Source organism: Pan troglodytes, chromosome 22, assembly GCF_028858775.2.
Source record: "Pan troglodytes isolate AG18354 chromosome 22, NHGRI_mPanTro3-v2.0_pri, whole genome shotgun sequence".
Classification (NCBI taxonomy): Eukaryota; Metazoa; Chordata; class Mammalia; order Primates; family Hominidae; genus Pan; species Pan troglodytes.
This window is the reverse complement of record NC_072420.2, coordinates 14,789,461-14,804,291: the sequence shown is the minus strand read 5'-3', so window position 1 is coordinate 14,804,291 and position 14,831 is coordinate 14,789,461. Positions and strand designations below refer to the sequence as shown.

At 39.6% G+C, this 14,831-nt stretch overlaps 1 long non-coding RNA gene across 2 annotated transcripts in view; it reads right to left on the bottom strand.

The window, feature by feature from the left end:
* Positions 1–3,138: 3,138 nt before the first annotated feature.
* LOC134809231 (uncharacterized) overlaps positions 3,139–14,831 on the bottom strand; it is a 29,605-nt gene continuing 17,912 nt past the window's right edge. For both annotated transcript variants that reach the window (XR_010154426.1, XR_010154427.1), the window contains 2 exons: positions 9,280–9,373; positions 3,139–8,017 (listed from right to left, as the gene is read on the bottom strand). This is a non-coding gene — a long non-coding RNA (uncharacterized LOC134809231). The remainder of the gene's footprint in view (positions 8,018–9,279; positions 9,374–14,831) is intronic.

Sequence of the window (14,831 nt, the reverse complement as noted above, 5' to 3'; positions counted from 1 at the left end):
ATCCAAACATTATTTCTCCATGAAAGAAACCCGTGCTCTTTGGGGAAATGATTAATTTTTAGAATAGGGAAAAATGGTTAATTCCTCCATCTACAGAGGAAGGCTGCCTCATTTGGATTGAAGCCACAACTGAGTAAGGGCTTCAATGCATGTAGGTGACCCACGTGGGGTGTCAGAATCAAAACAAGGTGAGGGAGCATCCAGACAGAAGTATTATCCATCACCTGGTGTCTAAACCCCTCAGGCTAGTGGGAAGAGAACACCCATGTAAGGCAGTGGCACAGAATGGGATAAAAAGGATTTGCATGTAGAAGAGTCAGGTCACTGTGGGATTTTCTGGTGTAAATAGACTGAAAGGGGCATCTGTATAGGAGGGCTCCAAGGTGCCAGGTACCAAAGCCAAAGAACAGGAGAAGGAGTCCACACAGAAGTGGTGGCAGAACCCAAGCAAGATGAAAAAGGCATCACCGCAGTGATACAGCAAGGTTGGAGTGTCAGAGCCTCACTGAGCAGAGTGGGGTGAGCACCCATGTGGGTTTAACCCAGGAAGGATGAGAAGAGTGTCTATGTGAAATGGATGATAATCTAGGGAGTAGATCAGAGCCCAGGGATGGCATCCAAGAATGATGGTGGCCAAGCACGAGGTGTTGGAGTCAGAGTAGAGTGAAGAAGGTAACTACACACGGGGGTAGCTTAATGTAGAGTGCCAGGGTCTTGAATGGGGTCTGAGGATTAGACAGTAACAGGGTGTTAGTGGGAATACAACCAATGCTGACAGTTGTGTTGTGAACATGTAGGAGAAACCTGTTTGTAAGGAATAAACCCCAAAATATTTGGTGGTAATTGGAAATCAGGTCAGTAACTTATTCTCTAATGGTTCAAGAAATTTCTTTTTGTATTTTACTTGAAAATTTTGTCTAAAGCTCAATATATAAATATATATACTTTTATGAACTGGCAAATAGCAAATTCATTCTTAGGTGTATTCTCAATAGAAATGTATACATACTGAAAAGCTTCCTGTTTGGATGTTTGAAAGAAACCACCACATTCCATAGAACATATTTACATGGGGCTTTTATTTAAAGGCAAAGGATATGGTGCAGCAAGTGAAAGAGAGTGCGGGCATGGACTGGGAGTCTGAAAGACATCCCATGTTGAAAGCTACCCAGGGCTCCAAGTATTCATAGACACAGAGTGTGCATTCTGTCTCCAGTGTCAACCACCAAGATTCTGTGCTAGGAATCATGCTTTCAGGAGGGCTTCGAGGAGAAATTCTCCACAAGCCTTTTATGTCTCCTTGTCCATGTAATCAAGCTAGGTTTGTCAAACCAATTAGGCCAGTTGTAACCCATCAGTGAAAAACTGACCCTGTAGGTTACCAGGAGGCATTTCCTGACTTTAAATCATACATGATAAATGTCATTGCAGTTATCTTCACCAAGAGTAAAAAATCCAGATATCCAGGTTAAAAGACAAAGCTTTTTCTGTTCAGCTATAAATCTGCACATATTTTTACTAAAAAAGAATATTTAAAGCATCGTATTCATAACAATAACAGAAGCCAACCCAAATATATCTATTAAGAGAAGAAATAGCAAATAAATTGTGATCTATTTCTACATGGAATACTATGGAACAATGAATAAATATGCATTATTGTTACATAAAATAACATAGATCAGTATGGCAAATAATGTACTGATAGTCCCTTTATATAAAGTTCAACACCCAGGCAAAACCAATCTCTTGTGTGAGAAATTAGGATATCAGTTGCCTTTGGGGTATTAAAAAAGAGGAATGGGCCAGGCACAGTAACTCATGCCTGTAATCCCAGCACTTTAGGAGGCTGAGGTGGGCAAACTGCTTGAGGCCAGGAGTTCAAGGCCAGCCTGGCCAACATGGCAAAACCCTGTCTCTACTAAAATTACAAAAATTAGCTGGGCATGGTGGTGAGTGCCTGTAATCCTAGCTACTTGGGAGGCTGAGGCATGAGAATTGCTTGAACCCAGGGTGTAGAGGTTGCAGTGAGCTGAGATCATGCAACTGCACTCCAGCCTGAGCAACAGAATGAGACTCTGTCTCAAATTAAAAAAAGAGTAAGGATTGATAGTGAATATAAAACGAGGTGAGAGTTGCTGGTTATGTTTTATTTCCTCTCTTAGCTGATAGTTAAATGGCTGTGTCAACAATGTAAAAATTCATCAAGCTTAAAATTTGTTCTTAGATGTGCATATGCAATATTTCAATAAAAGTGATTTTAAAATATTTTATATAGGGTTGCACACATACACACACACATGTGCACACACATACTCGACATTTGTAACTGCTTTTGGAGTCTTCTCAACAAACCCCTTTAACTTAACACTGAGTGGGTAGTGACATTACAGCATGTGTTTATTCTCTAACTTTTAAAGTTTTCTTCTATTATTTCTGTGAGTATTTGTTTTCATTTTTCATCTTTTATCTCTTGGTGACTCATTTAGATGGATATCACAACTTATGAATTCAAATTCCATTTCACTTAATGTTTCCCTCATATTTTTCATCTTTTTATATATTTTTAAATTTATTTTATGAAAATAGCTGAGGTTGATCCTCAAATTCAATTTGAAGGCAAAGGATGTTCATGCATAAAGTACTAGGCAGTTACTTTTAAAAATGAGACAGATTTCAGTCTTGTACATGTGCTATAATATAAAAAAAATCACATTATCTTTTTTTTATTTTTTATTTTTTGAGACAGAGTCTCGCTCTGTCACCAGGCTGGAGTGCAGCAGCACGATCTCAGCTCACTTCAACCTCTGCCTCCAGGGTTCAAGTGATTCCCCTGCCTCAGCCTCCCAAGTACCTGGGACTAAAGGCACATACCACCATGCCCAGCTAGTTTTTTGTATTTTAGTAGAGATGGGGTTTCACCATGTTGGCCATGGTGGTCTTGATCTCCTGACCTTGTGATCCACCTGCCTTGGCCTCCCAAAGTGCTAGGATTACAGGTGTGAGCCACTGCACCTGGCCCATACTTTTAAATTAAAAAATAGTACAATTTATGTAGTACAAGACCTTTAAAATATCTCTCCGTGTGTATGTGGTCTGTGTGTCTTAAAAATGAGTGCAGGCAAGTGTATTTCTAGAAACATACTTTATTAGTTGGGTGCATTGGGTTGCAGGTAACAGAAAACATTCTTATAGTGACTTAAGCAATAAAGTCATCCAATTTTTCTACATAGCAAGACCTCCGGAAATGGAGACTAACAGATTTCCTGCAGCAGCTCAACAATGTCAATCACCCAACTTCTTTCTGTTCTGCCACCACAGCACATTCCATTTTCATTCTATGTAATTCCTCATAGTTATAAGATCACACACAACTAACACAACTTAAATAATTATGTCTTTAAACAATAAAAACCAAAGAAAGAAAAAATTTCATATATTTGGCCATCATTTTCATTAGAGGTCAAAATCCTACTAATAAGCTCCCTCCTTTGGCATTCTTCCTAAATACATTGTATTACCTGGAAACAGGACAAATATTCATCTCTAAATCAATCACAAGCAAAGGAATTACATTAACATTTGTATTAGTTTGCTTTTGCTCCAATAATGCTTAAGAAACTTGACAAGAAGTTACTCACCGATAACAGCAAGCATTTACTCCTTGCTCATGAATTTTGCGAATTGGTTGCAGCAGTTCTACCTTAGACTACAGATGAGAGTCAGGTGTGCTCCAGGTGTCTCTCATTCCTGGACCCATGTTGAAGGACACAGACTACTTAGGGCATTTGATTTTTTAATGCTTTATATATATTGATTTTTATAATGCTTTATGAACAAGAGTTGAAGAGGAGAAGCTTCTTTAAAGTTCTGCTTAGTTACTTCTATTACTATTAACCTACCCAAATTCTATTGGGTAGAGCAGTCACATAGCCAAGCCCAAAGTCAGTGATACAGGGAAATATTCTCTTTCCTCATTAAAAAAAGGTAAGGATGGGGAGGGAACAAGAATCATCTTTTTTAATTATTTTTTTCTGAGACAGAGTCTCGCTCTGTCAATCCAGGCTGGAGTGCAGTGGCACAATCTTGGCTCACTGCATTCTTCGCCTTCTGGGTTCAAGTGATTCTCACACCTCAGGCTCCCAAGTAGCTGGGATTACAGGTGTGCACCAGCATACCCAGCTAATTTTTTGTATTTTTAGTAGAGAGGGGTTTTGCCATGTTGCCCAGGCCAGTATCGAACTCCTGAGCTCCGGCAATCTGCCCACCTCAGTTTCCTGAAGTGCTAGGATTACAGGCGTGAGACACTGCACCTGGCCAGAGAACAAAGAATTATGAATACACAATACAATCTACCACAATATTCATGGCCTAGACCAACCATGGCTCATCCTCTCAGATTGAGAGAGGAATCCATTGTCTGTGAACTTGTTGCAACAATACAAACATAAACAATCTATGGTCATTGTAAACAAGAAATAAGGAATTGTGGCTATTGAGTAGACAACAGTTCAATGTTGACTTCTCACTATTTAAACAAATTAGACTTTTTTTCTAATTGAGAAAACACACAAACTTGAAGAAACAACTCCAATATTGATGAAAATAGCAGTGATTTATTTATTAACTAAATATTTGAATTCAACAATTTAGAAAGAGAGTTTTTAATCTTCCACAAACAATTCTACCTTATTTTAAAAAGGCTGCAATTTATATATATGGGACATTCATGTCACAGTATATCAGACAACTCTCTGACACCTTGGGTGCCCAGTTTTCTTTCAGGCAGGACATCAATATTTATCCTCTTTTAATTCTGACCCATCCACTGGCACAGACTGGTCCCTTATGTTATTATCATGAGCTAGTGATACAGGAAGAGAAGCATTGCTGATCTGTGAAACTGGACAATACATTTAATCTGTCTTGGTATTTAAACCACAGTAGGCACCATGTTTAATTGGGTTTATGAAATGACATCTTGTTCAGGGCAAGGGTCAATATTGAAGAGGAGCTATATTTAATGCTAAATTAAGTGCCCAAGTTAAAGCTAAATTGTTACACACACAAGTCAGTAATTTCAGAACTATGACTTGCAAATAAATCACAAATTGACCTCTTTGAGCACACTGCAGGAAATACTTTGTGTGACATTATATGGCACTAATTGTAAAAGCCAAATCTGACTTCTTTCCAATTATATGTCCAAAAATCATAACTGAGAATTCTCTCTCTTTGGATTTTCTGACATTCTTTCCTTAGTATTAAGGTAATGAATGGCTTCAAAGCTAAAGTTATGGGAAATGCAAGAGCTTATCCAATAGTTAATATCTGAATCTTAGGGTTTATCAACTGTAGCATATCTAAAGACACAAAACCCACCTTTGCTGATTTCCTGGATGCTCTAGATGTGCAAATACAAACCTCACTGCACATGGAAGTGCCCTGTCAGGCACAATTTTCATAAAGGAAATTTAAATAGCTATTTTAATCTCTAGACCAGACTGTGCATTCCAAGAATCTAAGACTAATGAGCCACTTTCTCAGATAATCACTTCTAAATAAACAAGGTCTTTTGCACTGACCCAGGAATCTGCATTGTAGCTGAAAAATTAATTATACCAATATTATACTAGGCATATCTACAACAATACAAAAGAATGTTCTCTCCATCTCCAAAGTTAGGTGTTCATTCAGATGAAATGCAATTTATTCATCTGGAAAGTTCTAAATGTTTTCCTTTGCACCTCTAAATGAGCAGAAAGATATTTCCTTTTAAGAAGAAAAGAGAAAATCCATTATTTTTACTTTTTCTTTAATATATATATAAATCAATAAATTCCCAAACTAAATTTCTCCCCTACTAATTTAATTTGGAATAAAATTAGAACCAATCGTTATGAGCAAAATGTTTTCAATTAAGACATAATTAATTAAATGTGCAAATGCAGAATACATTTAGATGGGCTATCAGATGACTGATTATACTGGAAATCTAATTTTACACTTAAATTGCCAGCCACACACTTCATCTTGAGCTGTTGATCCATAGCAAGTTACCATAAGTTAAACCTTACCTCTGGAGGAAGCAGCCTCAGTGGACAAATTTTTTCCTGCAGTAATTCTATGACCATGCCATAGTATCTGTCTTTAGAGGGTAGTCAGAGGTATCTTGCATGAAGGAGCTTCATTCTTGCCATCCTTCTTGTTTTTCAAACAGCATTTTTTTTTAAATTTTAAATAAGTAATGCATGTCTTGGCAAGTTGTGAAAGAAAGGCCTCTTTTACTCTTTTCTACTTACTAACCCTTTTCTACTCACTCTTTAAAAGGAAGTTGATAATCAAAGTATTAATGTGTGAAAAGGTACTGAGCTTTGAACAATTTTTGAATTACTTAATATTGCATTTTAAACTGTCTAAATTATAGATACAAATGTCTGAATCTATACTTGCTGTTGGTGTTTATGGGTTAAGTATATCCTCAAACTAACCAGGATAATGAATTTTATTGCCTCAGAGATAGAAAGGATGATTTAGCAAGGTTTGTAATTGATATGCATCCATGTTGCTCTAAAAAATGAAGAGATTCCTATCACATAGTTTAAAAAATGTATAGGTCCAAAAATTGGCTACAGCCAATAATTCTTCTCTAAATCTGATGTTATTTAAGTTTCCTGAATATTTGAAAAATTTGTAAGATTTTTTCAAGGATTCTAAAAAGTGGGTGATTGAGGAGGAAAGCAAAAGTTGTCAGCGAGAAGCATTTGTTGAATGTCTACTATGTGCCAAGCAGTGCAGTTGGTATTCTCATGTGTCATGTCTTTGTGTATCAATTACTAATCCATAGGTTGATGCAAAAGTCATTGCAGTTTTAACCATCATTTTCAAGGGCAAAAATTGCAATTACTTTTGCACCAAATGCATATCATTTCTCAGTCCCAAGCCAATGCTTCTATTTTTTGCAATGTTTAGTTAGACATCTATAACGGCCTTCCATGAGGCAGCCTACTGTCTCCCAGAGCATGATAAGGAAGTTCCTTGGGTTAGATATCTTTCTAGCCTGAAATATAACAATTTGCATTTCAGCCCATTGAATTAGACATTTTTCTCTTCAGATAATTTCTTTGGAAATGCAAATGTTCCTCAAAGTGTAGCTACCTACTGGGTCACTGAAGCTTTAATATTAGCAGGTTTGCTGGTTTGCTGTCTTCAAGAATAGTGGATATTTTGCCACAAAGGGAGAATAGGAAGCCAGAGTGGACAGAGGGGAACAAAAACAGGGATAGATACAAGGGAAGGAGATAGACGATATTAGCATTTACTACCCCATCATTATATGTACCTTGATTTGTTCCTGGAGTTGCTGAAGGATGGCTCAGTTTCCCCTTTCTTGTGTAATTCTTTGATTCAGTTGTAGTCTGACTTTTGAAAGCTGACTGTAGAAAGAGGAATATTTAGAAAAATAGGCAAAGTGATGTTATGGTTTAAAATCATCAAGTGGGAAATCCAAAACCATGGTTCTCAACCTTAGCTACTCATGGAAACCACCTGGGAAATTTTTAAAAATACCGATGGATGGGTTCCATGCCCATAGATTTTAAAAAAATTCTTCCAAAGGATTCTGACATCCTAATCAGGGTTGAAAGCTACTGCTCCAAAGAGCTTGACATAATCAAATGAACATTTATCAGGTGTTCACAAGGTTTAGGAAGGCCCAGCACAAAGCAAAACCATAGAGACGTTGAGTACTCTTTTGCTTCAGCTTTCAGCATCCAATTCCAACTCCATGCTTTTCCTTACTTCCAACTTCCATCTTTGCCCCGAGCAACCTGTGCAGGAAACCATCAGTTTCCCTGCTCCACTGGACATCTAAAGACTATGGTGGTGATAGAAAATGAGAGTCATCAAAAAGGTCCAAGTTTAGTGAAGATGTGCAAAGGGAAGCAGCCCTTCCCGAAGAATTCAGTGAATGAGCCAAGATTCTCCAGAAACTGCTCAGCTTTGCAGTGATAATTTTCTGTGAAGACATAGAGTGAAATGGGAATAAGAGGTAGAAAGTTGAAAAAGAATTTTCTCAGAATCTACATGTAACCTTACAGAAGGCAAACAGAAGGGTTAGTGAGATACTTGGAATCACGCAGCTGAGGTGAGATAATGTAGGAAAATCAAGCATGAGATAGGAAATCAGGATATTGTGTTTCTTTGTGAAGACTCGGTTCCCTCTAATTGCTCATAAACCTAAAATCCCTACTTCATTCTTTGTAACATTTTTCCTCATTTCTTTCTGGAATTTTTGGATTCCATGCTTTTTAAGATGGCTTGAGAGAAAGACTTATCAGAGTCAACCTAACAGGCATTTATTAAAATACTACCAAGGGTGAGACCCCGAGTAAATGATTGTCAAATTTGAATATGTGGTTAGAAACACCTGAAGGACTGCTGGGCCCCACACCCAGAGTTTCTGATTCATTGAGTTTGAGCTGGGACTTGAGAATTTACATTTCTAGCAAATTCCCAGATGATATTGATATTGCTGTCTGGAGGCCACACTTTGAAGACCACTGCCTCTAGGAATGGGAAAAGAAATTAGATATCAGCAATCTGTCCTTAATGAGGCTTAAGGCTTTGTATTAGGGATGTACTTTGTCATGGAACATGTCATAGAAATGACAAACTGAGAACACTGGCAACATATTTTTAAAGTAAAATATAGTACAATACACGCCAGAAGTTCTAAGAAGGATAAATAATTAAGTAGTGGTGAGGCAGAAGAGGCTAATTAGAGATGACAAAGAATAATACAAAAACCATGGGCCACAGAGCCAGGGGTGGCCTGGAGCTGAGCTGAGCTTATTAGGGGACAACTGCATAGGTGGACCTAAGGGCAAAACTGAAGGTTTTAAATGCTATGAAGTGTAGGGCCATGCTGCTGGTGCTAATTAAGCACTGAGAACTACCTTTTATACAAGGCTGAGATCTGTACATGAGAGCTGAAACAGCCTCTTGCTTCTTGATCATGAACATCTTCAGTTAGATCAAGAAAGGGTCTAGTGAGGGTAGGTGGGTTACTCAAAATCCCTACTGTTTAATTAGTTTTAGTTAGTTGAGACTGATTGTGATGAAACACAACATTTAACTTTGCTATCTCCTAGGCAAGTGCTGCCAGAAATAAAAAGTCTCCTTTTTACATAAAAGAGAACATGGAAAGGCTGTCCAGAGTTCAGTCTCAAAGGCAACACTGGGCAGGGACTGACAAAGGGTTGAGGAGTGTCCATTAACCTGGGTATTGGTGATGGAAAGCATATCCTGAAATTGGAGATAGCAAGACTCTTGGTGAACTGTTGAGTAGACTGGGTTGAATTCAGTGAAGGATCTAAAGGAAAAATAAAAATATTAATGCTTCTATGTAGTATTAAAAGTTGCGACCATAAGATAGCAAGTATAATCACACACCAAAAAATGACTTTTCTGACCCAAGTGAGTGGTGGGCTTCAATGTAGTCACCCAGAAAACATTAAATATTTGTCATATGTTCAAGATACATTTTGAAACATCTAAGGAAATAGAAATTATCACTTTGTTACATGTGCATGTAGGTGCACACACAGAGTATTACTCAGTGAATTTTTTCAACTTTATTCTATATAATTATATATTTTTTCCAGCCTTATTCTGCCTGACTATCCAGATTTTACATTGTTTAGATCTGGCTGTTTCCAAATTGCACAAACTGTCTTGAACTGAAATGGACAGAAGGCAGGCAAATACTGGTAGAAGAGGGCAGGATCTTTGGCAAGGGCTCCACCCACAAGCCTGGACCCTCAGCCCAAAGTGAGAACTATCCCTGTTTTCCCACCTGATTGTTGCCTTTTGGCCCACCCCACACCACCCCATATCCTGTGCCCATAAGAACCCCAAGCCCCAGACTCAGTGGACACACACACAGAAGAGAGAAGTGTCTGGATATTGAGATGAGAAGAAGCAGCTGGAGGTCAGGGACTATGGTCAGAGAGGAGTTCAGCTGGAGATACCCGGGCTCCAGGGGAAGATTATCTTCCCACTCCATCCCCTTTGCAGCTCCCTTTCCCACTAAGGCCCACTTTTACCACTCAATAAAGTCCTCCACATTCACCACTTTCAATTTGTTCAGGTGACCTGATTCTTCCTGGACGCTGGATCAGAACTCAGGTACCAAGACAGCAAAGTGTAAAAGGTTGTCACCCTGACCTTCCACTGAGCTGGTTAACACTTAGCCATCCACAGACAGCAAATGTTAAAGGAGCACTGATTGTAACACATGCCCTCTGGGGCTCTGGGGGTCACAGACAGCCCCTCCCAGACTGCAGAGCTAAAAGACCATTGTAACACACTTTGACACTGCTGCAGAACCCACACAAAGCTTGCTCCCGCCGGAGAGGAGCCACAGGCCAGTCCCACATTCATTTGCTCTGGTTCCCACACCCATCCACTCATGTGCTTCCTTCCATAAGGGATTCAGCATGGTAAACAAGTAAACAAGTCACTCATGTCACAAGTCCTGCAAAGGGGTCAAGGGAACACTCCTGTTTCAGAACCATTGAAGAAATTCAAAGAATCTGTGATAAGCTTCTTACCAGTGCCCTGGGATCTTGTGATTTCTCAGGATAGAAATCAAGAGAGATCACCAGAGGCAGCAATGAAGAGAGTTTATTACCTCTCAGGGAGCCAGCCATGAGAGAGCAAAAAGGAGTGGGCTGTTCCCCAAAGATACTGTGTGGTTCGGTTAGGTATAGGGTCTTTCCATAGGGAAGGATTCCCTCAGGGAATGTATAGGGGGAGTTTTGCTAGCACCTGCACAATGGCTCAACATGTTTCTTCATACATTGCATGTAGCATTAGAATTTTAAATCTCCACCCCTGGGCATGAACTTTAGTGTTAAAATGAGGAAAAGATAACTTTAGGTTGGAGTTTAAGTCTGACTCCACATATGGGACTCTGGGAAAGCCCCCTGAAATAGAAATTTGCAATTAATAGCTTCCTTGGTCTTTTATTGCTGATTGGCTGAGAGTTAGACAAGCTAGAGCTTGAGTTGAGGGGCTTTTATCCTTTTCCTTCAGACAATCTTAAGATAGGGAACCAACCAGTCGGCCTGTCTCAGGCTCTAAGGATAATTCTGAGAGGTCAGCAAGAAACCTAATATTATAAACAACAGTGCCATCAGCAGTTATTTAAATATATAAATATAAATTTTAAAGGCCCTATTAAAGTCATTCTGAGCCTGTACATTTAAACCATTCTAAATGTTTATGGGTATTTAGATACGAGAAGAAATTAGACCCAAATTATGCATCAATATCCAATACGTGTGCACTGTGTATTCAAGATCAATATAATCTCCCACAGACTGTTCTGCTGAGTTAGCTAATATACAAAGACTTAGTTTGTTTTCTATATGTTAGAACATGAAAGAAAAGATATGTAGCTCACTGCCATTCCAAAATCCCAACAAATTATGGAACTGCCTCCATTGTGAAGCTGGCTAGTTTTCTTTTTTCTTTTTTTTTTTTTTAACAGAGTTTCACTCTTGTCGCCCAGGCTGGAGTACAGTCGAGCAATCTCGGCTCACTGCAACCTCTGCCTTCTGGGTTCAAGCGAGTCTCCTGCCTCAGCCTCCCAAGTAGCTGGGATTACAGGCATCTACCACCACACCTGGCTAATTTTTTTGTATTTTTAATAGAGATGGGGTTTCACCATGTTGGGCAAGCTGGTCTCGAACTCCTGACCTCAGGTGATCTGCCCACCTTGGTGCTAGTTGTTTTTTAAAAGCCATCTTTCTCATGAAATGTAACACTGATGATTGCCTTACACATAGATAACATTAGGCCTCACAGAGTAATCTCAGTGCTAACTACATGTCTTACCCTTCCTAAAATTTTACATTTTCTCTGTGGTTAAAGTCATCTTACAAAAAGACCCACATTTTACAAAGATTTAATTGTCTTGGATTTCAAATTACAACTAGTTTGATAGCCAAAAGGTTAAAAACAAATTGATTTTATGAAAAATTCTTATAGTATTAAATTCGACATGGATTACCATTAATAATAGAATCCTCTGCTGGCTGTGAGACATGCAAAGTTGCAAAGCCCAGATCCACAGATTAGAAAGGATTTTGACATGTATAATTGTCTTAGTCAGTTTGGGCTGCTATAACAAGATATCATAGACTGAGGGATTTAAACAACAGAGATTGATTTCTGGAGTTCTGGAGCCTAAGATAGTCCAGGGTCAGGGTGTCAGCAGACTGTGACTGGTGAAGACCCCCTTCCTGGTTTGCAGATGCTGTCTTCTTGTATCCTTAGATGGCGGAGAGAGAGATCATCTTTTCTTATAAAGGCAGGAATCACACCTATGAGGGCTCCACACTCATGACCTAATCACCTCCCCAAGGCCCCACCTCCAAATATCATCAACTTGGGGGTTAGGCTTCAATATATGAATTTTGGGGGGACACAGATATTCATTCACAGTAATAGCACTGTTGACAGCACACACAGATACCCCACATTCTTGTGCTCTTTCTGTAAGCCTCTTCCAGCTGCTTTGTGCTTTGCTTCCGAAGGCCTGCAACTGAGACTTTTTTTTTTTTTTGAGACTGAGTCTTCCTCTGTAACCCAGGCTGGAATGCAGTGGCGTGATCTCAGCTTACTGCAACCTCTGCCTCCTGGGTTCAAGCAATCCTCCTGCTTCAGCCTCCTGAGTAGCTGGGATTACAGGCACCTGCCACCAAACCTGGCTAATTTTTGTATTTTTAGTAGAGATGAGGTTTCACTATATTGGCCAGGCTGGTCTCGAACTCCTGACCGCTTGATCCGCCTGCCTCAGCCTTCCAAAGTGCTGGGATAACAGGCATGAGCCACCACACCCGGCCGCAACTGGGACTGTCTTTAAGGATCTCTGCATGGAGCTGGGAGAGGGGAGCTTTAACCCTCTGTGCAGTTCTTAGGCAATGACAGACTGGTCCAAGTGTCTGACAATCTGACTCCCTGGCCTCAAGTTGGATGAGGCTGAAGCTGGACTTTGACAAAATCACACACTTTCTTGGGTTCTCTCTCTTCCATATCCTTCTTTCCCTTCTCCTTCCCTGTCTTTCTTTGAGATCAACTTCTTAATAAATTACTCCCACATGACTCCTCATCTCAGGGGCTGCTTGAGGAGAAAATGACATCAGACAATATATGCACAAAGAGCTTTACAAATTTATAAAATTTTTTTAATTAATTTTTTTTTTTGTAGAAATGGGATCTCACTATATTTCCTAGGCTGGTCTCAAACTCTTGGGCTCAAGCAGTTCTCCTACCTCTGCCTCCCAAAGTGCTGGGATTATAAGTATGAGCCATCGCACCCTGCCAAAATAAGATAACTTTTGTAACCAAAATATAGGCAGAGCCCTTCATGGCACAGACTCTGCACAGATTTCATCTGAAACCAACAGCAATCCAGTATTCTTTAGTTACCCCTCAGAAATATTTAATTAAGGTTGGGGAGAAATGGCTGTTATGAGACAAGGAACATATGTTGATGCAAGTAGATTTATTACAATGATCCCATTTCTACTCACATGTTACTGAGGCTCAAAGAAGTGAGTACTGCACATTGAGTATATGACATGGGACCAGCCCAACAGGTGAAAGAAGTTGGAAATCTGTTTTATGTCTGAATTTGGAATGCAATAGCAGAAATCTGTTTTATGTGTAAATTTGGAATGCACTGACATAAAGTATATCCTTTAAAGGTTTTATGCCTATGGTTACAAATCTTGTGGAGTGAGGACTTTAACATATCCCTCTTTTCTCTCAGACAGAACTGTAAGGTCTAATAAACATATTGGATTTAAGTTCTAATGAAGATATAAGCCATAAAATTAATCTCGTTAGGCTTCTCTGCTTACATTTGTACACCTGCTTCCAATCTTCAAGCAAGAGAGCTCTGCCCTCTAGAAAGAAGATGTGGCCCATTCTGCAGGCCCAGAGGATTCAGGGACAGCTGCAGTTTCACATTTATCGATGACATCTATTCACATTTTCTGATTCCAAGTCTTAAGAAGCCATTTCTTCCTTACCAAGGTCCTGGCTATTGCATGGGATTTCTGAGAATGTAAACTGGGTGTCCCTGAAGGTCCACTGTTTTGTTTTTGTTTTGTTTTGTTTTGTTTTGAGATGGAGTCTTGCTCTTGTTGCCCAGGCTGGAGTGCAATGGCGTGATCTCAGCTCTCTGCAACCTCTGCCTCCCGAGTTCAAGTGATTCTCCTGCCTCAGCCTCCTGAGTAACTGGGATTACAGGCACATGCCACCATGCCTGGCTAATTTTGTATTTTTAGTAGAGATGGGGTTTCTCCATGTTGCTCAGGCTGGTCTTGAACTCCCGACCTCAGGTGATCCATCTGCCTCGGCCTCCCAAAGTGCCGGGATTACAGGCATGAGCCACCAAAGGTCCACTGTTCTTATAGTTGGTCCTGGCCTGGTCTTCAGCATGGTCTCCCTTGGCTATAGAAAAAGGGGGTTTGTTTAAGAGCTGCCAAGGGACTTTCTGACTTTCTCACTTTGCCTTATGCTGACCAACTGGAGTCTATTTATCATGGAACCCATCCACGGCCTTTGTAATGACCATTTACCTTGTACCATCAAAAGCCAAAGAAAATTGCACAATCTAGCATACCTGTTCTGTCAGAATCCCTTCTGTATTAGTTTCCTAGGGCTTCTATAACAAAATACAATAAATTGGGTGGCATAGAACATGAGGAATTTATTGTCTCACAGTTCTGGAGACTAGAAGTCCAAAATCAAGGTGT